This window comes from Herpailurus yagouaroundi, unplaced genomic scaffold (assembly GCF_014898765.1).
Source record: "Herpailurus yagouaroundi ecotype Mexico unplaced genomic scaffold, PumYag 29, whole genome shotgun sequence".
NCBI classification, from domain to species: domain Eukaryota; kingdom Metazoa; phylum Chordata; class Mammalia; order Carnivora; family Felidae; genus Herpailurus; species Herpailurus yagouaroundi.
In genome coordinates, this window is record NW_024412377.1 from 84,705,894 (window position 1) to 84,733,732 (window position 27,839).

Here is a 27,839-nt window from a genome sequence, read left to right on the forward strand (position 1 = left end):
TGTATGTGTGTCTTTGTAAGTTTGCTTTCATGATGATGAATTCTTTTAACTTTTGTCTGTCAGGGAAATTTTATATTTGCTTCAGTTCTGAATAATAACTTTGTCAGGTAAAGTATTCTTTGTTGTAAGTTTTTTCTATTTAATGTTTTGAACATGTCATGCCACTCCCTTCTGGCCTGCGGAGTTTCTGCTGAAAAATCTGCTGATAGCCTCAGGGGTTTCCCTTGTATGTAACTATTTTATTTTCCCTTGCTGCTTTTAAAATTCTCTTTTTATCGGGGCCTCTGGGTGGCTCAGTTGGTTAAGTATCTGACTTCGGCTCAGGTCATGATCTCGTGGTTTGTGAGTTCAAGCCCTGTGTCGGGCTCTGTGCTGACAGCCTAGAGCCTGGAACTTACTTTGGATTCTGTGTTTCCCTCTCTCTCTGTTCTTCCCCTGCTCCAATCTGTCTCTCTCTCTCTCTCTCAAAAATAAAGATTTAAAAAATTAAAATTCTCTTTTTATCATTGCATTTTACCATTTTAGTTATTATGTTTATTGATATGGACCTCTTGGATTCTTGTTAGAGGCTGTTTGTACTTCCTGGACCTGGATGTGTGTTCCTTTCCAAAGATTAGGGAAGTTTGCAGCTACTATTTCTTCAAATACACTTTCTGTCCCTTGTCTCTCTTTTCTATGTCCAGGATCCCTAAAATGTGAATGTTATTATGGTTGATAATGTCACAGAGTTCCCTTAACCTATTCCTGTTTTTGGTTTTTTTTTTAATTCTTTTTTCTTTGCGCTGCTCAGCTTTTGCTTTTTATTTTTCTGTCTTCTAGCTCACTGATCTGTTCTGCCCCCTCAAATATGTTGTTTATTCCCTTTGGTATATTTTTCATTTCAGATGACTTCTCAAGCTCTGATTTTTTTTTTTTTTAAGTAGGCTCCATGCCCAGTGCAGAGCCCAAAGTGGGGCCTGAACTCACAACACTGAGATCGTGATCTGAACTGAGATCAAAAGTCAGATGCTAAACTGACTAAGCCACCCAGGCACCCCTGACTTGTTCTTTTTTATATTTCTGTCTCTTTTTTGAAGTTCTTACTGAGTTCATCCATTCTTTTCTAAAATCAAGTGACTATCTTTATGACCATTACTTTGAATCTTTTTATCAAGCATATTATTTATGTTTGCTTCATTTAACTCTTTCAATTCTTTCATTTTTAACTCTTGGCTTCCACAAGTGTCTGGCTATCTAGGCTGGGGGAAGACAAGAGAAATGGTGCCCCACCAGCACTTTCATTCCTGGAGGAATCTCCTGTATATCCTTGCCCCTTTGGCACATTTTCTAAGATTAGTTAATAAATCTTCGGGTATACCCCAGGTGCTTTCCACACTGTTGCTTCTGTGCTATGTCTCAGGCCATTATTTAGTATTCTGGCTCTTTAAGGGCAGGGATTTGGTATCCTATCACCCTCTGACTCTCTGAGTTTAGCTTCCTGCTTCCTAAATGATTTTCTTCTTTTTTAAAAAAAGTATTTATTTTTGAGAGAGAGAGTACAAGTGGGGAGAGGTAGAAAGAGAGAGAAGGAAACACAGAATCTGAAGCAGGCTCCAGGCTCTCAGCTATCAGTACCGAGTTTGATGCGGGGCTCAAATCCATGAACTGTGAGATCGTGACCTAAGCCGAAGTCAGAGGTTTAATTGACTGAGCCACCCAGGTGCCCCTAAATGATTTTCAATGCCAAATGTTATGGGAACTTGTTTTCCCAAGGTGGGTCCCTAGTGCCAGTGTTGCCCTGTCAGGTCTGATCCTCTCACTTCTTCATGCTTGTGATGTCCCTCCCATTTGTAGTTAATCATGCTGGGGTTTGGTTCCCAATGGTGTTTCTGCACATCCTTTCCTTTTCAGTGTGGTCTTCTCTCTATTATTGGCTGTGAAGGATCTGTTCTGCCAGTCTTCAGGTTGTTTCAGAGTTTTCAGAGTTACATACATGTAATTGTTTCTCTGTGTCCAGGGGGCAAGGTGAGCTCAGGATATTCCCACTGCATCATCTTCCTGCTTTGCCCAGGTTTTAAATTTTATTGTCCTAAATATTTAAAAGAGTCTTTTCCCCCAAATTATTTAGACACAATTAAAACTCTGCCATGAGGAGCAATCATAATCTAGGATATTACTGACTTTTACACATTTAAAACTGTATGTTTTCTCCATGTTTTATGATCATGGCTTAATAGTCAACAAATGAACCCCATAATAGTGGGAATAAACCAAAAACTTCCTAGTAATAACTCTAAATTTAAGATTAATTTCTTATGATAATTATTTTTTCAATTTGCTCAGGAAATCTTATAAAGCTTCCTTTATAAATCTTATAAAGCTTCCTTGTTTTCCTTTACTTCCTATTTATAACTTTTCTTATTTGAAAAATAAAACTATAAATTATTTGTGATGATTTCAGTTGAGTACATTTCACATGTCTTAATGGTAATTTAAATAATTTAAAATAAAACCGTGGATAAAATAAATGTTTCAGTCTAATGTATCTTCCATCATAATGTAAAGAATTTTATAGGCACCCAACTGTCCCACTGATTATTTATAATTTTTAAAGAACCACTTTATACATTTTAATTTTTGTGTCATAAGCTACATAAAGATGGGCAGACTATTGTAATATGAACAAGAAAAATTCTCCAATTATACTTGATTCTTACAGTCATCAAAAAGTGTTTGCTTTCAAAAGAATTCTACTTCCAGCTTGCTTGCCTTGGGGAATGTCAATTAAATCCAAATTATTTTATGATAGAGATTTTGCCATTTTTAGAGACAGGGTAAGTGAACTAGAAATGACAAAAATCAAATGAGAAATGAAAAAATACAGTTTGATATTTACCTGTAAATTGCTTATCTTACAATTAAGCATTGGTTTACCCTTGCCAAATGTCCCCATTTGCGGGTGCCTATTAAAAAATAAGCTATTTTCATTTCCTGCTAGTACACAATTTAGTTTCTTTTAAATGCATGCTTATGCTCCGTGCTTTCAGAAGAGCTTTCTGTTATCTCTGGTATCTCATATTTAAAAAGAATCACTTTCAGTGTGTGTGGCCTGGTTCCTAACAGTCTATCGATTCATTGAATTTCCTGAATTTCAGAAAGTCACCAATTGATTCTTTATGCTGCCTGGCAGAGCAATTCTTAATTTTTGTCTGTTTCTTTCCAACATCAGTCTTAAGAAGAAAAGGTTTTCCTTATATCGCCTTGAAGGGTTTACTGAATCATATATCACCAAGAACATTTTAAAGCTTTATTTTGTCTGTTATTTAAAGTGGAAAATGCTGTCCCTTAAGACACTGGCACTCTGCCATTTGCCTCCAGAATATTTCATGGTTCACTGTCAGGACTGTTGCTTTTTCTAGAAGAACATATGGGCCATTTTGGAGAAGTTTTCTGTAACATTCAGATGCTGAACATATATCTATTTACGTTTGGTCTCCAACAAATAATTTTTCTGGAATTTTTATACCTTATGGATTCTTTGGAACTCACTGAAAAGTATATCAGAGGCTGATGACGCCAAAGAAGGCTTGTGAGTTGGAAGTAGAAGGGACTAAATTTAATTGAAGCAAAGTTTAGCATCATTGGAATGATTCCTGTAATTTCATTATTTTTCACTGGAATATTTCACCTTCCTCCTCTGCCTCCCCCTCTTTCTCTTCCTTTTTCTCCTCCTCTTACTTCTTCTTTTTTAGTGATTTCAAATAGTCAATATTAAATATTTAAAGTGAGGGAAATGTATCCTCCTGCGCTCTGTGATGTTGATAAATAAGTCACTGGAATGTAGTAAGAGTTAGCACACACTTGAGGATGATTGTGTCATTAAAATTGCATCCAGTCAATCTGGAAATACCTCACCTGAATTGTTCTGTAAACACTCTTCTCACTAAAACACCTGTTTAGTCTGATTGTGTATGTTTTGAGTCAAAGGAATCCAACAAATTACATTTAAAACAAGCAATTAAAACTAAAATATGACTACAATCTGAATGGAGGCTCTAATTGCAATTCTAAGGAAGAATAGTCTCCTCTTTTGTACAATATATTGTATTGATGACTAAAACCAGGTGGATTTTAGTGGAAAGAGACTAATTCTTCATAGTACCGTCCTACCAGATTGTCCCTTTGTTGGTGATTTGGCGAACAACTTATTGATTTGCTAAGTTATGGAGCTAGTTGGCTATAGCCAATCTGCAAATGGTACTCTGGCAATGAAGGAAGAATGAAGAAGTCAAAGAAAATAAAACAAAAGAATAATAATCATGTTCTAAATCTGGAAACCATTAATGGCTCCATAGTCAGGGACCTCAGCATAGAAAGTCTTTCACCTAAGCAAACATGGGGTCTTTCCAGACTGCAAGAATTGAGGAATTGAGGAACTGAAAAGAACAGGGGTGGTGGTGGTCAGAGCAAGATAAAAAGGGAAAATAAAAGCACATGAACGAACCTCTTTGTCACCACAGAAGGCATGAAATCAGAGATAGACCTCAGAGACCGTACCCTTCGAGGAAACTCAAAGTAGGTGTGGCTGTGTGTCTTACCACTTCAATTATTTGAATCTCCCTCATGTTGCAAATATATGCATTGCATCTGGTTGTCAACTGGTTCTTATTCCATGTGTCTCATTTTGCCACTTGGCCACAACAACCAGCTTAAGAGGAAGAAGGCACAATCATCTCGGGACTCATTGTGTGGTTAATGGCATCCACTTGCTCCCTGAAGATTCCTTGAAAGGACAGGGAAAAGGGAAGCCTGGGAAGGATACCTTTAGGTAAGCATCTAGAGAATTAGCAGAGTCTTTAATCACCCAGGCCACACAAGATGAGGAAGACAACCATACAGATTCATTTACTCTGTTGCAGCATAGCCAACAAAGGGAGAAAAACAAAGGAAGAAATGACTTGCTTACCCTCACCTTCAGGAAGCAAAGTCAAGAGAAAAAAAGCAAAATTTGTTGACAGAGTTTCAAAGTAGTTGTTTCATTGTCTGATTAGTATATTCCATTTTTCCATTGACCACAATGTAATTATTTATGTATGACTCACATTATATTGAAATGGTATTTGTCTTTCAGATCAGTGTGTACTTAATAATATTGGTAAATGAAAGCATAAATGTGTTTTTATGAAATCTCCAAATAGATATATCCTAAAAAGGAACTTTGAACTAGAGAAATATACTATAACCTTTTTAATACATCTACCGTTATTGACCTCCCTAAGCATTACCTTCCCAGTCCTGCTTTCTCTGAGATATTTGATGCTTTAATTTTTATTTAAGCTCAGACATTACACTTTGGAGTTAGAACTTAGAGTAAAACAAATGATAGTGTCTCACTAGGGTGCTTACCAGATACAAATATTTCTATTCTGTATAACACATATCTAAATACAGAATTATACTTTGAATTCTGTATTTGGATGTGTACTATAAGCAACATGTTCAACATTTATCCAAGAATTCCCAAATCCTGAAATGTATTAAATAGGGGAACTGAACCGATTTTAAATCCTACTACCCCAGGAAGCTCAAGATATTCATATCTATGCCTATAATGTACACACATATCTGCACCCCCACACCCAGAGGCAGGATGATGCTCAACATGTGTCTTCAGAGAGAGAGAGAGAGAGAATTAGAGGGTGGGGGTAACAGATTCTGTGGCATTCAACTCAGTAAAGCATGTTATATCTTAGATTTTCTGAAAGGGAGTTTAGTTTCCAAAAATACTGTGAAGACCTTAATGTAGTGAAGTCTCACCTATGACATGATCCTTTGGTATTTCCTACGTTTTTACCTTTCTGATTTGAAAGTCGTGCTCCTGATGGTGTCAGGTGTTCGTCAGATCTCTGTCCATCAATAGGCCTCATGCCTGGCTTGTTTACACAAGTCCTGACTTTCAGGGAACATTGGCAGCCAAAGAACACAGGGGGAAGGCCATGATAACTGTAGAGAGAGAATGTCACTGTGCCTTCTATCACGCCCAGGATGTATGCCCTATGTCCTCACAGGGAGAGGCATCACATGAGGATAATTACATTCCTAAAATCTTTTATAGGCATGAAGTAAAAATTTTTTTTAAAAATTAAAAACTTCATCAGCTTGTCTTTATTCTTAAAAGAGTACAAACGATGGTTCTTGTTTTTATCTCTAGGGGGTATGGGCATTTGACCCTAGATAGTCCTCAAAGTTCCTTTTTATGCAGTTTATTTTGAAGTCTATTTTTTCACCTTCATTTCATGCGAGAAAGGCACAACTAGTGACCCTCCATTCACCTAGGATTTGTAGAAGAAAAGTCGAGTCTCATCTTGACCCCGGGCCCGAGACTTTTTCTTTCTGTGACATGCACAGTCTCTGGGGTACTGGGTCATAGAAGAGCATGCCATATAGTACTTTATTGCCAACAAGCTTGCTTTCTTGTGACTTGTGAAAATATCATGAGCTCCAGACCATTGGCAGAGAATAAACAAAGACCAACCATATAGATTATTTGTTAATGTACTTTGATATATGGAATAATTCTTCTATCTTCATATAACAGTTTTGTCAGTTTTTTTGCATTAGTTAGCAATTTAATAGGGCCCATGTACTTTGGTATGGATGCTGACCATGTTAGAGCCAAGCTTTATGTTAATGCAACAGCTTCCCGCAGGAACCTCCAATCTAATGGTTCTGTAGTAAATCTTGGTTGGATTGAAGTAAATGGTCCAAGTGCCATGGTATATACCTGCCACCTTCTTCTTTTATCCACTTAGTCCTGTCATACTATTTCTTTTTTGCTACTAAAAGAGAAATGTTTGGTTTTGTCTAATTGGTGGTAATTAAAAACATTAGTTCTGTCTTTAGTACCCCGTAAGGCATATAATTTCTATACATCCACTCAAATATTTCATCATCTACTTGAATATTTCAAATGTTTAAACCAGTTTCCTCTTTGACACACTTAGAAGAGACCCTAGATTTGACTTTTTATGCTTTCAAATGCACTATGAATCATTCTGCCAAACTCCTGCCCTTCATGTGAATGATATATTTTATTTATACTCTTAGAAAAAAATCTATGCATGACCATTATTAATCACTCACACCTTTAAGAATGATCTTACCTTTTAGCTATTCATCAAAATCGGTATCCTTCCTGTTAGAAAGAGACACATCATAACTGATGTACAATCAAAGTGTAGATGGGACCAAGTACACAGCTATTAGCAGAATAGATGTCTCTTCATTTTAGGATTATATACACATGCATGAGCACGCATTCACACACACACACACACACACACACACACACACACACACATTCACATCTCTGTATGCTATCTATTCCGGCAACTCTCTTTATAATGCCGAACTGCTAAAACCATGTTGCTTTTATATAATACATCACTGTGATTGAGGAGCAGCATATAATTTTCAAAAGCCACTCCCACCCTGAGCAAGGCCAGTAAGACATTGGATGACTAGAATTAGCCAAGGTTCAAAGACCATAGTCTATGATTTTTTATCAAAAGCAAGAGAGGGGAAAATTGATAAATTAATCAATTCCCCATCATTATATACTAATCTCAAGAGAAGAATACTTTATAATTAGATAATATCTTCATTTAAAAAAGAAAATAGGAGAGCCTGAGTGGCTCAGTCAGCTAAGTGTCTGGTTTCGGCTCAGGCCATGATCTCACAGTTTGTGAGTTTGAGCCCCAAATGAAGCTCTGTGCTCTCAGCACAGAGCCTACTTGGGATTCTCTCTCTGCCCCCTCCCTCTGTTCCTCCCTTTCTCACTCTGCCTCTCTCAAAATAAGTAAGTAGACATAAAAAAACGAAGAGAAAAAAATTTTTTTATGGCTTTGACCATAGCTAATGCATGCTTTCATTGGTGAAGAAATATTAAATGGTTCACACAATGTGTTTGAAATATCTCATTTTTTGATGGACATTCCCCTGCACCTCTAAAATGTTGGCTGGAAATTGGAAAGATGATGTTTATCTTAGCCTCAGGGAAAAAAAATAAAAAGGCATTGACATATTTTCAATTTTCCCTTTTTCTTTGGTTACTACTATGATATCATATTGAGATGAGAATTATAAAAGGCCAAAAGTTTGCATAGCTTCTCGAAAGTATTAGATCATGCAACAAAATGAGGTGGAAAGTGATTGAGAGTAAGATTCTGATTATACAACATCTACACAAATATATTTAACCTTAGAAATACTGTAAAATAAATATGTCATGAAAGACACATTTAACTATACAGGCGGCACTTTAAAAACTTCAAGATCAAAAAAAAAAAAAGTGCGGGAAGGCTTTGAATCTTAGGAGATGCTAAGAACTCTCTTTTCAGCAGAATTTTAACTCCCTGGGCATTAAGGAATTACTTAATAGAAAAGAAAATAACCCACGGGGAAAATGTAGCCAGCAGAAAAGCTGCTTACAATTTTTGATAGGCCCTAGTATAGGATAGTAGAAACGCAAATGATTCTATGCTCACTCCAGAACTCTATATCTTAAAAGTTCCTCATTCGTTAATTTTTCTTTGCTGGCATTAAAAGCTGCCAAAGAGAAAGGCTGCGTTATTGAGCTTGTTATGGATATCCTTCGTATTGATTTTTTCATTTTGTGGAAAGCAGGTCTGCAAGACACGTGATCTAATCCCAATGTAGAATTTTATAAACCCTAATGCAAAAAATAAGAATAATAATAATAAGGCAGTCCCATGGAAGAGGTTACTGAAGGTAACAAGGCTGGTTTGCTCACGATGAAGTGTCTTAAACACAGGGAAGTAGTCAACCTTTCTTATGGTGGGTTTAGTGAATGCTCACAATGTGCCTGGAGTTGAGTGGGAGGCTGATAGGCATATAAATATGGCAAGTAAATATTTCTTTTTTCAAGGAGATCACAGTCTAGCATATCAGACGCAGGCGAAAAGAACAATTTTATAATGTGACATGGGCCCCAGAACAGGTGGACTAGAATTCCATAGAAACACATACTCTTCAGAATTACACTTGATGCGGGCTTTAAATGCATTGCAGAAAAGCTATCCTACAGTTTTTAAAAATGTTTGTGATTTTATGTATTACGTTGCTTTAAAAAGAGCACCCCACTTTTTCTCATGTCGAACCGGCAGCCTTATTCAACGAGGATGTTACCGTAAGGCGTGATGAATTCAGGGTAGCCACCTTCATTATTTCCATGTTTCAGGAAGGCGAACGCAAAGACAAAGAGATCTGGATCACTTTAGCGTGTTACGTCTCAACCATCAAACCTGCACAAGATGCATCCAGATTAGTCAACAAGCAGATGATTAGAGATAAAACCTCTCATCTTGGGATAAATTTAATCCAGGCAGCATGTGCTCTTTGGTCATTTGATAAATATAGCATTTTAGAACAGCATTCTCAGAGATCCAGCAGTGCATATCCAGCATTGTAGCTAAAATATTCAAATAGAAATAAAAATAACTCCCCAGAAAGTTGCTGGCATTCATGTTTCCGTTGGAGAATAATTACAGAAGTCAGTTTAAAAGCTAACATAAGAGATGTTGAAAACCACCTCTCACCCCCACAGAAATGCTAATGACTAGTTGTATTATAGTCTTAAAGCAAAGGTTCCAGAACCTTCTCTGTCTCAGATTTATGGTGTCACGATTACTGGCCATGACTAGACACTCTAGAAGGAAGCAGAGATTCCCTGGGCGGTGAAGAGATCCAACCAGCGATCTCCCGGGGAAGTAGAATTTAGCCCTGAAGGTCTCATTTCTAATCCTGTTATTTTCTAATCCTATTACTATAATGTTGAGGTGAATTGAATATATTTCCTTCTTTATCTCTGTGCAATCTCACAGATTTCCTTCAATAATGATTTTTGGCTGCCCCTTCCAAACAGTTTTGCTTCTTTAATTCTTAACAAGAGTAGAGAGACAGTCGGAGTGAAATCTGTTTGTGGTAACATGCAGTGCCCTGTCTCCTTCTGATGCCTCACGGGAACACTGGTGATATGCTGGCTACGCATCCAGCCCGTGATTTCTTGCCTTTTGTTAAACCAACTCATTATTACATCAAAAATCATGGTTTCCATCGACGACAGATTCAGCACACCCATATTCACACTAATGTGTGTGTTTATGTGTGTGCGAAACAGCTACACAATGAGTTATTGAGTTGTATGTAGAAAAAAATGCTAGGCAACCGCAAATTACAAGGATATAAGGCCATCAGGGGGTTTAATGGTGACATCATAAATCACAAGGGCAAGGTATAAATGGACTGTGCTTCCCCACAACTCGAAGGTGCCACTGGAGCTGTGATTTTAAAGGTGTCTCCTCTCCCCAACCACCCTTCCCTTACATGTGGATAATTTGTGTTGTAATTTCCATCTTCTCCAGTTCTCTCTACTTTTCCTCATCCACTTCAAATCTTTTTTCTAACCCCAGAGAGAATCTGTTTTCCGCTCTGTGCTATTAGAGCATCTATATTTAAATGTTAACCCTGGCTTGGCCCAATTTGAAATATAACAATTCTAAAAACCTTGCCGTCCTGGGCTAGGTGTCACACTCATGCAGTATGACAGACAGGTGACAACAGACCCAAGAATGAAGAGACTTTTCTCTTCTTGGATGACTGTGCTCCATGCACCTATTCTCATTTCCTCTGAGAGGAGGGAAGCTAATTACGTATAGTGCCCCTGTTATGACTGCAAACATGGAAGTGATTTTATAGTTTTGCGTTTTTTCACTTCTGAAGTCCTGCGAATCCAAGTAATATTCTAATTTATTTTTATGTCCTAAATGATTCCCTTTCCTCTCTGATTCTGTCTTACGGAGGAATATATTAACATAAAATAATAACCCGCCCAAAGTTTGGTTCAAATTTAAATATGTCCTAGCAAAGCCAGCCCCATTCTAATTGCTTTTATGTGTCACTTTACAGTAGGAGAACCAACCTCCTGGCAGCTTTGCTTTGGGTCTTAATTAGCCACTTAACTGCAAATTGGTTGGCACCCTAGTCCTTTCATCAGTTATTACCCAAATAGCATCACCAACTTAGGATAAAGAAAAGAAAGATCCCACATGTAGCAGGTCTTTCCATCATTATTGCCCTTTAATACAAAGAGGGGGGTTCCCAACTACTAATTAAGGCAACGTTTTTAATAGGCAATTGGCATCTTATTTAATTCACTCTCAGTGCGATGTCTTAAAGGAAAAACAATCGCGGTAATGTGTGTACAGTGCTAAAGAATTTACAAAATATTTTCATCTACTCTATTACTCTCACATAGTATCTGCTTTAGCCATGTATTCATCAATATGTTTTTTATCGGTTGCCATGCTTTAAGATGTGGATTTTATCTCAGTCCTTGGCGCATTTGCCTGTGTATCCACTAAGCTATCTAATAAAATTAACCAAGCGAACCTCCAATATATACAAGGGGGTTGGCATTTTTATTTCTTGTTGCATTTCTAGGAAACAGGCACACTGTTAAACATACTACATAGATAGGTACTTTCTTACAAAGCAAACGTAAGTGGTTAGTGGGCAGAAAACTCAGCACCTCTAAAGGGTACTTGAGTTAGTGATGAGAGGAAGGAAAGCATTCAGAAAGAGCAGGGGAGCCTTGGTTCTGAGAATACAGAAATAAGTAAGAGAAAAAGAGACTGCTGATATAGATCAGATCCAAAAACGTGCCAAAGAGGATGAGAATTCAGAAACAAATGTGACAGTTTGTTTAGTGTTTTAGCAGAAGATCCTCAATCGATGCTTTGCATGCAATATGATATCACAGCCTTTGTTCATGCTAGAGAAGAAAACAAGTAATCGTGGTGACTTTAATAATGAACACACTTTTTTACCCCCCTAAACTGTCCTGCCAGCTGGTCCTCTTATTTCATGTTATGACACTTTTTATACGTTTTAAATGCAGGTACCCTCTTCTGTTCTGTTAAGTCCCTAGGAATTGGATTCGGGTATGTAAGTACAAACTCGCTCTGTCTTTCTGAAAGACGGATCAGTTGAGATTTCGCACGTCCCAAATGTCTTCTGCCCAGTGCAACTACTAGGAATTCAGAGTCCAATCCACAGGCTGACCTCGAGCAAGATTGTCCCAGGCTGTGTGTTTTGGAAAACTCGGAATTAGTGAATTATGTTTATGAGCTTCATTTCTAAACTGTACCAGAGCTTATAAAATATTAGTATTTACAATATCCTGGAACAACAAACACAGCATGGAAGCAGCTGCCTCATCAGAGACTGAGCCACAGTGATCTCAGACATTTGTCTGTTTATCATGGGCTGGATTTCCTTGGCAAACAATTCAGTAAGGAAGATGAGCACCCCAGTCTCACACTATGCTCGACACTGTGAGGAAATTTTCTCCTCACCATCACCCCAAACGCTAGTGCTTGTACTTTGTAAGCCCAGTGCCTTTAAGTTGGAGTGTGAAGAATAGCTGTGTGGGACTGAGATCAAATGAAGTCAGGCCTTTGATTAAATGTGAAATGAGAGGTGTTTTGAAGAGAGCACAGATCTTTTTCTTTTTGGCCGGCGTAGGCCGTATCTACAATTAAATCTCAAAAGCAGCAGATGTATGCTTACAGGAAAGATTTGAAAGAAAAATCATTAGGAATTATTGTACTTTAGCCACCTAAAAACAAACTTGTTCCTGTGAAATCTATGAGTTATTAACCCTGGCAACACTCGAGTGTTTCTCCTGTCATTTGTGATTATGGAGTCCCCCGTTTTTAAGTATATTATGCATTTGAATTTATCCAACAAATTCTCTTCCCTAAATAAAAATTCAGTAATCTCCTGGAAGAAGCTTGATGATAATGCAATCGCTGTGAATTACTCAGCTAGCAAAGGATTTCACGTTCCAATATTAAACAAACAAATGAAGCACTTTACCTGGTATCTTTCAAATAGTAGGTATTGAATAAAATGTCGCAATAAACAGTGTCGATGAGAAGAAAGAACTAGGTCTAAGAAGAGTATATTTCTATCCAATGCTACATGGCTCCATCTTTGATATCTAAAGAACTTACTTTAATCACTTCAAAAGAAGAAAAAATCTTATTCTTGTTTAATTACTAGAATAATTCCATAGTGCAGCTGTTGGCCCACAAAGAACATTGAATGAAGGAGTGTCCACCAGAATTAGTGTGCAGCCAAAAATGGAGGAAAAAAAATATATCTGAGTGTTCATTAGGACTTCCATGTGATAGACATTACCCTGGAAAATAAAATGGACAGTGTCTTTCCCTCCCTCTAGAATGAGTTTATTCTGGCCACGAAACGCATTCCAGATTTTTTCTAATTTCCTCATTGGTGGGTTCATTTGTGAGCAGCCACAACAGTTGGCCGAGGTCAGCAAGTCAGGACTACAATGCCTCAAGTCTCTTGAGAGTTGTAATTTTTCTATCAAAATGGAGGTTATTTAGGGTGGTTTGTCTCCGCAGCTGTTTTTAAGCAAGCAGTGCACTGACCACCCAGTGGAGGAGACCAGGGTGGAAGTGGAAGAGACTATCTGATGTGACTCAAAAGAAAAAAATGCAAGATTCCTGGAGAAAATTCTACCATGGCAGGAGGCCATGGAATATGTTTCTTAAACAACTTACCTTATTTTGTGCTCTGGATGATAAACCTAGCTCCTATGAGCAGTCCTCAAAAATCAAGACAAAATGGGAGACGGCACTGCGAGTTCTTTAAGAAAGGGAAGGCTTGTAGTAGGGTTGTGTCAAGTTCATAGAATAAAGACAATGGAGGAATCTAAAATCTTAGACATTTTTTATTTGTTTTGTGTTCATCCTGTTTTTAGCAGTATTGAAAATTCAATGAATAATTTAACATTAATTTAATAAACCTTATGTAAGCTATTCTATCTTCATAACTTTATAAAACTGGATTTATAGAACTGACTTGTATAAATGAACTATCAAGCAGAATTGCTATCTCTAAATATAGGAAGTAATAAGAGAATGAAAGAATATTGTGATTTTATGGTTTTCTTTTGTTCATGGATGAATCAGTAGCTTTTCTGATTAAATGGTTAATTTAAACCTTGATTTATCCTTGTCTAATACAATAAACAGAATTTGGTTTATCATGTTGCCATTAGGAGTAGAGACATACCCATTTTTATTATGTTACATAGAATGTAAGCTTCATGAGATTAGGATAACAGACTTATTCACTACTATATTCCTAGCATCTGGAACAGTCCCTGACAAATATTTAACCTTAGATAAATTATTTGCTGAACAAATTTACCTAAATTAGTGATTTCCCTGACCAAAAAGAGACAGATAAATTACAAAGCCAAGGCAAACCAAGGCACTCATGTTAAAATAAGAAACTTAGGTAGATCCCAGAAATTCGAAACCTATTCGGTTTTAATAGGTTGCCCAATGATTTTGATGATCACCTAATTTTGGTTACCACCACCTGTCTACAGCTTGGTACCATGTATCAGAAACCACAGATGAGCCCACAGACACAGAGCTCAATGAAGAACAAAATTGGGGCATCTGGTTAAGTTGGGGCACTCATCTGGTTAAAATTGGGCACTCATCTGGTTAAGTGTCTGACTCTTGGTTTCAGCTTAGGTCATGATCTCACAGTTCATGAGTTCAAGCCCCACATTGGGCTCTGTACTGGCAGCATGGAGCCTGCTTGGGATTCTCTCTCTCTCTCCTCTCTCTCTCTCTCTGTGCCCCTCCCCTGCTTATGCTCTCTCTCTCAAAATAAACTTACAAAAACAAAAATAAAAATGTCTTTAAAAGAGGCACACTCAATCTGGTTAACTCAGATTTGTATGTCATTCTCTACTCTTGTATACTAATTCCATTTTACTAATGTCCTTTACCTGTCTGGCAACTGAAGACATCAGATTTCCAATCCCTCAATGATGGATGCTTATAACTCAATTTTGGCAGATTCTCAATATATATGAAAGCTTCAATTTAGTATTTTTCTTTATTTTACTTTTACATTTCTTATAAGGAGTGCATTTTTGATATTAAAAAATAGGAAAACCAAGAAGAAACTTGAACTAGATGTCTTTTAAAATACCTCCTTACTTTGAAATTCATAGAGTGGCTTCATGAAGGCCACTTATGATAAAAGTCTCAAGTATTTAGTATATTCTTCAGGTCTCTAATATTGCCTGTATGTAGAGAGGTAGGCAGAAAATACCGGCAAAAGAGCCTTGTGGGCTGAAAACAGATCAGCCTTCAAATGCAGGAATCTCATTAGGTATCTTAAAATGTAATGTTATTTTAAGAAAAAGGCACACTGAAAACTAAGATTTACCTCTTTCAGGTTACCAATGAGACAATAAACTCAAAAATTCCTTTGTAGTCTGGAAGTGTTTAAGACTTCTTCGTGTGGCCTTGTTTTGCTTCAGTCTCATCTATTGCCACCTTTCTGGTAAATATTCACCTAAATATTTTCAATTACTGGAACAGACCTTAAAGCTTTCTCTCTTATTGGTACAACCACATGGAATATTTCTCGCACCTTCTTCTCTTGGCTAATTACCCTCTTAGATTCTGGTAAGAAATCATTGTTTATCCCTAAAGGGAAAAGAGGTCTGATATAATGCACCTGCCACCAAGGGGCTAGTTGCTTCAAGAAATGGTGCTTTATCACAGACTTAGGTTCAGTCTTAGCTACTGGTAAACATTAAGATGTGGCAGTAATTAGACTAGCCTTGGTGAAAAGGAGCCCACACACAGCTTCCGCTCATCCTGGCCACTCTTTTCATAGTCCCATTGCACAAGGACACTCAGGCACTGTGGCAGCAGAGGAAGTAAATTGGCTGATTGTCTACAAGACAAGTCATCCTATTCATATTCTTATTTAACTCCTTCTCTATGCTGAGCACTCTTTGGCCCATAACTGAGCAGCCAAGGCATTTCCCACCATTCACAAGTTCATATATAACCACACTTCAGGTCACTTCTCCTTCCACATTAGGTGAATGACCCAGTATACTGCTCTTATCTCTTCCTGCTAGTGAGATTTCCTTTAATTCTGTCCTTTAGGTAAATTTAAGTGGGGATATAAGGGGATGAGTGTTAATCTTGTTTTAACTACCACCAACAGAGAGGTCCAAGTTTCTTTTTTCATTATGTATTTGCAAAAAATCCTCCCCTCCCAAAGGCCATAGTTAGTTGAAGGAGATGTGATGTCTGAGATGAAATAAAATTTGGTTAGGCATGGAGTTGATCAGAGTCTATTCAGAGCTAGTCATGTAGTAGGCACTAGGACAAGAGACAGGAGAGGCAGAGAGGACGTGAGGTGTGCATTTGAGGTATCTGATGCATATCCTCCATGTGTCCACAGTGGCTAACTCATAGCAGGCACTAACAGTATTTGTGGTTTTTATCATCAGAAGCATGATCCTATCTGTCAACAGCAATGCAGAAGGTAACTATTCTGAGAAGTTAAGGGAAGTGAATCTTAGAAACTTTTTAAATGGAGGAAGATGAAATTAAAATGGCGGTAGTAGACTGGAAGAGAATGATTAAGAGGCAAATGCAGATTCAAGAGATGTAATAAAAGTCATCAAGTATGCCTGAGAAAATAAGGAGGGATAATAAGGTAAAGAATGAGGCAGAGAATTCTGAAAAGTTATGAAGCACAGTGTAAATATCTACATGGCTTGGGATCCACTGGAAGACCTGAGCAGTTGTGATACTTAATTTTATATCAATTTGACTCGGCTAGGGGATGACCAGATAGCTAATAAAACACTATTTCTGGGTGTGTCCATGAGAGTGTGCATTTGAATCAGCAGACTGAGTAAAGAAGGTCCCCTCACCAATGTTGATAGGCATCGTCCAATTGGTTATAGGACCAAAAGGAATAAAAAGGCAGAGGGAGGGTAAATAGTCTCTCTCCTCGAGACTGGAATGTCCATCTTCTGCCCTTGGACATTGGAACTTTTGGGTCTTGGGTTTTCTGACTCTGGGACTTACAGCAGTGCACCCTCTTCAGAGTGGGAGTTACATCATCAGCTGGCCTGATTCTCGGCCCTTGTGACTCAAACTGAAATATTCCACTGGCTTTCCTGGTTCTTCAGTTTACAGACAGCAGATCATGGGACGTCTCAGCTTCTATGATCATGTGACCTAATTCATATAATAAATCACCTGGTACTTCTATCTGTATATATCCTAGTGATTCTGTTTCTCTGGAGAACCCTGATTAACCCAGTAGTGTAGAGAGTACTAACGTTTTTAAGACTGCTAATTTGCATGGGGCACCTGGATGGCTCAGTCAGTTAAATGTTCAACTTCGGCTCAGGTCATGATCTCACAGTTTGTGAGTTTGAGCCCCACATTGGACTCTGTGCTGACAGCTCAGAGCCTGGAGCCTGCCTTTGGATTCTGTCTTCCTCTCGCTCTGCCCCTCCCCTGCTCACACACTCTCTCTCTCTCTCTCTGTCACTCTGTCTCTCAAAAATAAATAAATAAATGTTTTAAAGAATTTAAAATAAAAAAAGACTGCTAATTTGCTGAGGACTAACTTACAGCAGTTCTTATGGGTTGTAAATGCAAGCTGTTGCAGCAAGAGCTGTGAACTTGAAATCTACTCATTGGTGTTTTAATCCTGTCTTTGCCACCTAGAGTGTTTTCCTTAGCTGCAAATGTGAGAGATGGAATAGAAGGTCTTGAGCCTCTTTGAGGCCTGATCGTTATACAAGTATGATTGCAAATGAGAACCTTAGGATGCTGTGAATATCCCAGTGGGGCTTCCTCAAAGTTTGACAAAAGGTACATTCACAAGGTGTGCAGGTGTGGGATGTGCTATATAAAATACAAAATAAATGATTAGATGTGCAAATGGTTAGATAGCTAAATGATCAGCTCACAGAAATGTGATAGAGAATATGATCTTATAGGGCATAGGGAAGAACTATAAGAAATTGCCTTTTTAATTTTTTTTCTTTTTTTAGTCTTTATTTTTGAGAGAAAGAGAGAGAGAGCACAAGCAGGAGAGGAACAGAGAGGGAAGGAGACACAGAATCCAAAGCAGGCTCTAGGCTCTGAGCTGTTAGCACAAAGCCTGACACGAGGCTTGAACTCACGAACTGTGAGATCATGACCTGAACCAAAGTCGGACGCTTAACTGACTGAGCCACCCAGGTGCCTGAGAAGTTGCCTGAATGAGAGAGATAGGAACGGCAGGTAGATTTTTTTGGATATCTGCATGTACATGTATATGGTAGATAAATTCATGTGAGCAGATAAAGCTGTTTAAAATCTTAATTTAAGCATCTTACTTTGGAATCACATGAAGCTTTACAAACGAGTTGTATGATGTGAAGTTAAAGGAAATTCTGGAAGAGTGGCTTAGTAATAAAAGGTAAACAACCACAACCAAAAGCCTGGGCCCCCAGCCTTTGAGTGAATGAGTGAATTATAGTAGGTAATTGAAGAAAGAATGTAAGTAATAGTTTCGTCTGACTAAGGCTGAAGTGACATGACAAAACCACTGTTTCGTGTAGCAATTTACATTAGTGACATATGACAGAGGGGAGCACTTAGCTTTTAATTCAACATTTCAATATGCAAATTAAAAATAACACAACTAAGACGTTGCTTTAACTGCTTCCAAAACTGCTATTAGCTTGATTCAGGAGAAATTCTAACTTCTGTATCATGGAGAGGACCGAATTACAACCAGACTGGTATTTACCTTGTGTGTTATAGAATGACTAGCTGGCTGTTTTCTGACACTATCTAGCTTTTTCGTATTTTTCCTTTTTCATATTTTTGGTGCAATACTATGTGAAATATGTGGTATTTGTGTTTGACTTCAGGTTAGACAGGATTAAATCACATTAAATCAGAAGATAAGAGTCCAAGATGGGATGGCTGATGCCTTCAGTATGCAAATATTTTGGTTTTCATGGAGATAGGATATATTCCAGCACAAACTATTTCCACCTGCAGAATTTTCCTAGTGAAAATACAGTCATGTTGTCTTTGGTCCACTTTCTTTATAAAGACGCTCAATTTTCTTCATGTAACTATAATGGCCCTAAGAAGCGTTCTCCATGACTAAGGTTAAGGTGGAAGATACAGACATAATGCCATACTATAAAACTGTAGGTTTATCCATCTGGATCAACTTTCATGTTACTATTATCCATATGGGAAATTGTAAAGAGAGCAGAAATATGACTTTCATTAGATTTGTAAAATAGACTGAAATAAAACAGAATAGGTTGTCTATCAATTTATTTGTCATTCTGGACAAAGGAATGTGCCAATCATCCAGCTACATATATTTCCATATACGACTGATTAGTCCTAGATATTTACATCTGTGTATGTTGTCCTATGAAATAATCATTAGAAGTGGTGTATTGTTTTTATCTGGCTCTTTCTTCCCACAACTATGGCATGTTGTAAATTGTCTCAAAGAGTCTAGTTACAATGTTTAGTTCTTTAATCTCATGTCAAACTGAAGGTTAGTTTGACCCATATTAAATAAGGGTAGAAAAATAGAAAAGAAGACATTGGTGATAAACAGTGTTTAATTCCATTTTGGAGAAAACAATCAACTCTCTTTCTGTAGGATAAAGCTGAAAATGGCAAAAGCTCACACAAATATACAGTGCTGTATCATTCTCAGGTTAATAAAAACAATTTATATGCAGGGTAGCGAACAAGAGGAAAGTTATGGAAAACATTTCTCACCCAAGGACAGTGTACCAGATGTGTTAAGACTTATGGGAGCAATCAGAGGTGACCAAGTCTCAGTGGCGGGCCTTATTAAGTTAGACGGTGACCCAGCACCTTCAACTTATTAAGCTGTCGAGAACTTCAGTGATTAAAACCAAAGAAAGGTCAGATACAAACCTTCAGAATGTCCCTGCGCTGATATTTTCTTATAGGCACTGGACCCTCATGGAAATACTTCTCTTGACTTTAAAAAATTAGATATCTGAGCTGGATTCATCCGCAGCTTGAGAGAAATTTTAGTAGATGATGCTTCCTCAAGATTTCTCATACCAGTTTTGTAACTTTAGTCAGTATGTAAGATGTATCCTTAAAAAGTGGTATTGCACTTCATCAGAACTGAGACCAGAGGAACAGATTCATGGGGTTGTTAACATCTTCAGATAGGTCCTAGATGATGAGTGAGAGTTGTAGCTACAGATAGAGATACTAGGAATAAACTTTCAAAACCTTATACTTAATACATGCAAAAGTTAAAATTGAGGATTTAATTGCATCCCAAGTTGTATCCTAGGCTTTAAATACTGTAGGGGTTTAGTTAGACAACGTTTCTCTGTCCTTTTCATCTGTCGTGCTCTCCAAATGTATCTGTTTTGATACAATACCAAACTCTGAATATGTTCATACGTAAATGTAGAGGTACGGGAGTATCATGTACATATAAATAAATACTGTTCATGTATCTAGGATAATGTTAAATGTTATGCTTTCTGTTGTCTCGGAATCTAAGCAGAAGTCTCAATTCCATATGCACCAGAACCTTTCATAACCCATCAAAAGTTGCTATGCTATATCTGTAGCACATGCCAAAAGATTATGAAACTGGTTCTGCAAGCTTTAGCCCATCGCACATCTCTAGGACATGAAAGAGAAAAAATAAAAAGGACTATTTGCTCCTACAATCCACCCCCCACCGACCCCACTGCTTTATGGTATTTTCTCTTACCTCCTTTCAAGTGAAGTTTGCCTTCCAGAGAAGTGTTTGAAGACTTTTACAGTTGCCTGGAATCTGAGGGCCATAGGGCCTGGCCACTGCCCTCCTTAGGGAGCACTCTGCAAACAGCACAGCAATGGAGAGGGGTCCAGCAGACAGTCAGCTGCAGCTGCATGTGGTGCAAAGGGTCAGTGGGAGCCTTGAGGAAGGAAGCCTTCCCTGAGTCTTCTCACAAGGGATTCCGCCATTTAACAGAACCACTTATGGGGCACAGGGTTACTGCAGAGGCTGAACTACCACCAACAGAGGTGCTGAAGGGAGGGTTGTAGGGCAGCTAACTGGAAGAGGCTTCTAGAAAGCCACAACGCTCCCCATGAAAGGGAGAGCCAGAAATCTTTCAGTTCACTCTTCCTTCTCTTTCCAGGATTTTAGTGGATTGGGGAAAAACTTAAATTTGCCTGGCAATTTAGAGTTAGGTGATATTTCGTTGACTGGACTTTTATTCTGTTAAGTGTCACAGGAAAATTTGTGGGACCTGCCTTTTCACTGAGGCATTTTCATACAGTGCTGATAGGAGTTCAAATCCAAAAAATATTTCTGGGAAAAAGCATGGCAACATAGATTAATAAATCTCTCAGAATGAATTTTCTTTGGCTTTTTATCTTTCTATGAGTTGATCTCTAGAAAATAATCAAAATTCAGACAGTAGTGTGCATTATAATATTAGTTCTAATAATAAAAACAGAAAAAATTTGTATCTAATAAGAGAATGCTTCAGAACATTATGAATATCAGTATAATAGAGAGAGATTATGTAGCCCTTTAAATTTTTATTTTCAGAGATGAATATATGAGCAAATTCTTAGCATGTAATATAATATGTAACATATAATGATAAGTGAAAAAGAAAGATGCAAAATTATACATGGATTTTAATACCAACTTAAATATTATGATGATGTAAAATATGTATGCCTAAATAAAAAGATTGAAATGAAATATTAACAAGTTTTAATTGGTTAGAGTATGGATTAATGACTATATTGCTTTATTTATACCTTTTAAAATGTCCAAATTCTATTAAATTAACATTGTATTGCTATTACAATTGACAGGCACAAAATAGAAAGTGATTTATTTTATTGATACGATACAATGATTTTTACTGACTACTACTTATGGTATTAATAAAGGTGACATAACAGAGTACATCAATAATTCCAATTTCAATATATTTTATTTTATAAATTTCAAATTTCACTTTAAAATTATATTTTGACATGAACAATATAATTTTAGGTAAAAGGATTCATAGAAATTTATGGATTCTCTATAGTTTCTTTAAAAAGTATTTTTGAACACTTTTGTATTTTTCTATTCAAAAATGAAAATATTATTGTTTACTGATATAATTTATTTATTTTTTAGATATGGGATTTAATTAAGATATTAACTATTACTCAATTAAGATATTTGATTTAGATTCCATTTCCTATCAATATTAAATTCCTTTATTTCTAATACAGTTAACACAAAGAATAATTCAGTTTTGGAATGCAAATACTTAAACATGTAATCTTATAGTTTGTGCATGTCAGAAGATTAGAGATGACACTGTCTTTGGAGGCACAAATCTCAGATCACTTTTCAGATTGCTACATGTTCCTTCTTTTTCCTTATTAATGAGTTTTTCCTGTGTTGTTTTCTCCTCCACTTTCTGACTTAGATGAAAATCCTCACTACATGGCTTCCCTTGTGGTCACCAGAAGGCTATAAGATGCAACCTGGAATCTGAGGAGTTGGCTATTTGTGATGTGACCTTTGACCGAAAGGAAAGGGAGACTGGAAGGTGTTGAGCACATAAATTCCTTTCCCTGCCTTTGTCTTCTCCAGTGACTCCTCAAAGGCTTGCTTTCTTCTTGCAAATCTTGCAAACAAGTTCTGAGTGCCAAATAACACAAAGTTCAGTCAATCTGCCATCTCTGTGGCTCATCGTTTAGCAGAAACCAGTGTGGGAACACATCATAGTGCCCTGATTCCACCTTGCTTTGCTTTGCTTTGCTTCACTTTTCCTGTTACCTTCACCACCAGGGCTAGCACCTCCCAAAACGTGTTAGCATCTTAATCCTTGCCTTATGCTTCACCCTCTAGAAGAACCAGTTTGGGACACTGTACACTTGGGATGACTTCCACCATCAGTAGGGTTTGTATAACTTGGGCCACCAACATTCTAGAGAAAAGTTTCGCTGATGAATCTGCCTTTGTTATTATTTTGATGAAATGAAAAGAAAAAACTATATATAAATCCATGGAATAGGAGTTTATTTCTTCAGACACCAGGCACTGTGACTGAAAAGATGACTCTGTTGAAGTCAATTTTAAGGTTGTTGTGGTGATCCTAGGATTCTGGCAGGAAGAGAAACTGAGTTATCTCAAAATGGTCCAGAGAAAAATTGCTGCCTTCAAATTCATTGTGTTTAAATTTGTATAGCACAGTTCAAATTATCTCCGAATTGTGGTTTCCAACCAGTGGATGATCTTACATATGTTATCTGAGACTTGGTGAACAACATAAGCCCTGTATGATTAGAAGTGGGTTTAACCTGGGTTCTACTAGATGGGGTTGTTTTATGTTTAAAAATCTTGGTTTATCCCAGCAGCTGCCACGGATGGATTGGAGAAGACCATCGTGATCCAAGCATGGCTATGTAGAGTGAAGTGAATGTGGCAAGAACTGTGCCTTTTATACTGAATTCAGATGAGAATTGGCATTGACATTGACATTTGGAAGGAAGTCTATAATTTGGTGGTTGAAACTGCCTGTGAGGTATTAAAACAGGATAAGTAAATTTTCTATTGATGTGTGACTTATCTAATTGAATCCACATTTAAAACAATATCTAGGTTGGTCTAGTAAGAGTGATAAAAAAAAACTGTCTATGGCATGAGAAATAAATTCTTCTGAGCTTTTTTTGTGTTCTAAGTGCTCAAGGATGATGCTTTTGTTATCATCAAGAACCTGAGAGTGGATATATTTTACATCAAGAAAGATGGTATCTGGATTCTGTGCTGAGGAAATGTAACATCTCTAATGTGACTAATCAAGCATTCAGTTACCATCCATGTTCATGGATCATAGCTTACTGTTTCCTTCAAAAGCAAGAATTTGGGCCCATAGTAATAAAGCATACTAATAAAATACTTGCATTTTAACCTATGAAAAAATTAAATTGGCTACCATAATGTTCCAAAAAAAGGAAAAGAAAGAAAACAATATAAAAAAATTATGTGGTTCAACCTAAAAGGTAGGTAGAAATATGAGAATTTTCTCTAATGAAACAATTATACTACACTTATCAGACAACATTCCATTTTATATGTCCTCTGTAGTCTTAATAGCTAAAGTTCTGGGTTGTATTTTTAAATAAGCTAGTTGGCAATTAAAAAATAACTTTACTTGACTTTTAAAATTAATGTCATTTTTACTGTAGACTTTAAGAACTATAAAGAAAAGCATATGAAGGGAAACAAAATTTAAAGCACCCTTAAAAGTCATTGCTAATTTGTGTGTTTGTGCCCCCCCCCAATTTTTTATATATATTTTTTACACAGGTACATACTTCCAAATTAAGATAATACTATGTAGACGGTATTGCATTCTGTTTGGGGGATTTTTCTGTGATCAATTTTCTGTATATTTTCCAAAGCTTTTCATATTCTTTGAAAACAATGTTTAAATGCTTCATATTTTTACTTGACATGGCCATAGCATGACTTATTTACCCATTAGCCCATTTGTGGTTATGTAAGTGGTTTTTCCATTTTAGCATCAGAAAGAATTCTGTATTGGAGATCCTTATACATACTCTTCTTTTGGTAAATCTCCTATTCTTTCCTAAGAAGTAGAATTAGTGGCTCAAAGGAAATACAAAATTAAAATTCATTTGATATGTGTTACCAAATTATTCATAAAAACTGGAGGTCAAAATGCTATTCCATGCATTTTCAATTTATACTTTGACTATTTACTGAAGTTTAACTGTTTTCACTTCTTAGCAATTTTATTTATTATTTATATATTAATGCTTTTAATTATTTTTATGCACAAGAGTTCATCCTATGTATTGGGTTAATAAAAACTCTTTACATATTAAAGATTCTTATGAGTGTGCCAGACATGAGTACACATGCGAGACAAATTATTTGCTTTCACAAGCTTATTTTAGTATCCAATACATAAAAGAAGCAAACAAAGAAACAAGACAGTTTATTGTTTCAGACAAAGATTTTTTCTTGCATTTTATCTTTTAGATAGAAATAGGGGTAGTAGTATAGAGAAGGATGATGCCTTAGCTAATGTGCTCAGAGGATGATAAGGTTCTTTGGTTCTCAAATCTTTATTTAAAAAAAAAATATATATATATATTTAATATATATACTTAATATATAAATATATATTTAATGCATATAAGTATATATTTCAAACATATAATGAAAATGTATATATTGCAAATATATATACAAATACATATATATTTAATGCACATATCTTATATATATCATATATATATGCCATTTTATAGTTTTTCTTATTTAGGTCTTGCCCACTTCTTGTCAATTTTTTTCCTTTGTGTTTTATATTTTTGTTATTATGGATGGGATTTCTCTTTGCATTATGTTTCTTTACTGGCTGTGGCAGGTCGCTGACTATTTTAATTATGATACCTATAATTTGAGCTATGGTCCCAAAGTTAGTTTAAGGGTGAGCCAATTACCACAGGGTGTGACTCAAAATTTCCTGTGATTGAGCACCCAGGATTCTATCTCCCTAAGTTCCCAAGCTCACGCTTAGTGTGGAAGTGTCAGAGTTTGAGACCTGATGATGACCAAAAAGCTGAGCCTCACTGAAAGTACTTATGTCTTCTGGTAGTTTATGTCTTGAAGTTGTATTTTGAAACCTGCTGTTTTAACAAACACTTTGAGTTTTGCATCTTGCTGAGTATAAGAAATTTTTAAAGGGTATTTATACATTCTAAAAATCCACTTAGTGGGGCGCCTGCGTGGCTCAGTCGGTTAAGCATCCGACTTCAGCTCAGGTCACGATCTCGCGGTCCGTGAGTTTGAGCCCCGCCTCGGGCTCTGGGCTGATGGCTCAGAGCCTGGAGCCTGCTTCCGATTCTGTGTCTCCCTCTCTCTCTGCCCCTCCCCCGTTCGTGCTCTGTCTCTCTCTGTCTCAAAATAAATAAACGTTAAAAAAAAAAATTAAAAAAAAATCCACTTAGTTCTACTCAAGTAGTATTACAGTTTTTGAACTTCCTTTCTTACAGATTTTCATTTGAAGAAGAGAACTGATTCATCATGATTGGACAATATATTGAATGAGACCAGGAAGCCATCTCTACTTCCTCGCTCTCACTTGACCAGGGAGGATATAAATGGCTGTATGAAGGGGTTTGAGTGACTTGTTCCCGTGAGAACAGTTCTCAAGAATGAGCTATCTTCCTATCTTGCTGAAACACTTGTGTATTTCTGTGGCACTAATTAATACATGGGGCCCTGACAGATCACATTAGTTCAGGGAGAACATAAGAACCAAGGAAAACATTCTCATATCATTGTCCCAAAGGTCTGCCTATGGTGTGCCGGTAAAGTTTTACAATTTTTTTTTCCCCTAGACATTCAAAATATTAACTACAATGTTGCATTAATATAATGAACTAATATTCCTTGGTATAATTAATTTTTCCTACTAAATTTGAAGACTTTGAAAGCTCTGTATCTTGGGATCAAGCCTATATGCTTGTTATTATATATTTTTTTTCCTCAGGCTTGACTGAAAAACGTTTAAGTGTAAGAATGAAAGAATATTGAAGTCATGAGTTTCTAATTTCTCTATGAACAGATATCCCACTTAAGGGTAGGGATGAATGTTTGCTTTCTAGCAGCCAACCCCAAAGCATCACCATACACCCCTCATATACAAATCACTTCTTTCTGTATGTTCCCATATCATTGCATCCTTGACTATCACTGTGCTCAGTACTGTGATTTTAAAATTATTTATCTATCTAACATGTTTTTTTACTGGATTCTAACTCCAAAAGGGTAGGAAACTGGTCTTATTTTGTGTGTGTGTCTTCTTCAAACCTTGGTACAGGGTAAGGCATATGGTAATTGCTTATTGAATGAATCAATACTCCATTGAATAGTCATTTTATTTTGTTCTCACATTACTTCTGAACTTGATCCACATTAGAGTCTGCCAAACGCTTTTTTTTAGAAGCTATTTTAATCCTATATCAAGTTACGAAAACTTAAACAATTTTCTGTTAAAAAATAAAATGTTTGTTTTCATTGTGCTTCCTTTCAACTTACGGAGCAAATTCATGTTTGGTTTGATGAGTAAGTGTATTTAGACATTTATCTGGCACACTTGAATGAGCTCCTCTGAGACGATGGATCAGTGTACTGTTGTTAAAGTACTAATATGGCGTGTGGAATTTACTCTGACAGCTTCTAGCAGCAATAGTAGCTAACACTTTTACGTGTAGCATTTACTATGTGCCAGCCTAGGAGCGAACTCAAAACTATTTGCCAGACATGATTTAAGGACTTTAGCTGTATTAATGTGTTTAATCTTATTCATAGTCCTGTGAAGTTGGTGTTATTATTCCCATTTCATATATGAGCAAACTAGAGCAGGCAGAAGTTAAATGGTATGTCCAAGGTTATATGGCTGGTAAGTGGTAGAGTATTAGACAGCCATCTGGCTTCACAGCCCATGTCCCAACCACCGTGCCAGAGACTCTGCTATTTTTGATCACGTTTTGAACATGATCCTGAAGAAGAAAAAATAGGAAGTGATAAAGGTAGAATTGCACAAGTGTCACTTACCTGGGTTTCAAAAACATCGATATTAGTCTCAGAGAATTTTACTGATGGTAAAAAGCTCCTAGATGCTGAATCCTATGCTCCCATTCCGAACAAAAATGCTGAGATGAAAAAGTGGCAAACATAGTGCCCACTGCAGCGTAATGGCCAAATCTAATCCAAGATCTTTGAACAAACAACACTGCATGATTTGCAGTGTTCTTTTATGTCAAAGTGGGACTTTTTCAGCCAAC

General features: G+C 36.9%; 1 long non-coding RNA gene across 4 annotated transcripts in view; it reads left to right on the plus strand.

Moving 5' to 3' along the window:
* LOC121013152 (uncharacterized) overlaps positions 1-27,069 on the plus strand; it is a 44,128-nt gene extending 17,059 nt beyond the window's left edge. For 3 of the 4 annotated variants that reach the window (XR_005782532.1, XR_005782538.1, XR_005782539.1), the window contains 3 exons: positions 22,442-22,564; positions 23,373-23,542; positions 26,043-27,069. This is a non-coding gene — a long non-coding RNA (uncharacterized LOC121013152). The remainder of the gene's footprint in view (positions 1-22,441; positions 22,565-23,372; positions 23,543-26,042) is intronic. The other variant, XR_005782534.1, reaches the window with a different exon arrangement.
* The last annotated feature ends 770 nt before the right edge of the window (positions 27,070-27,839 follow it).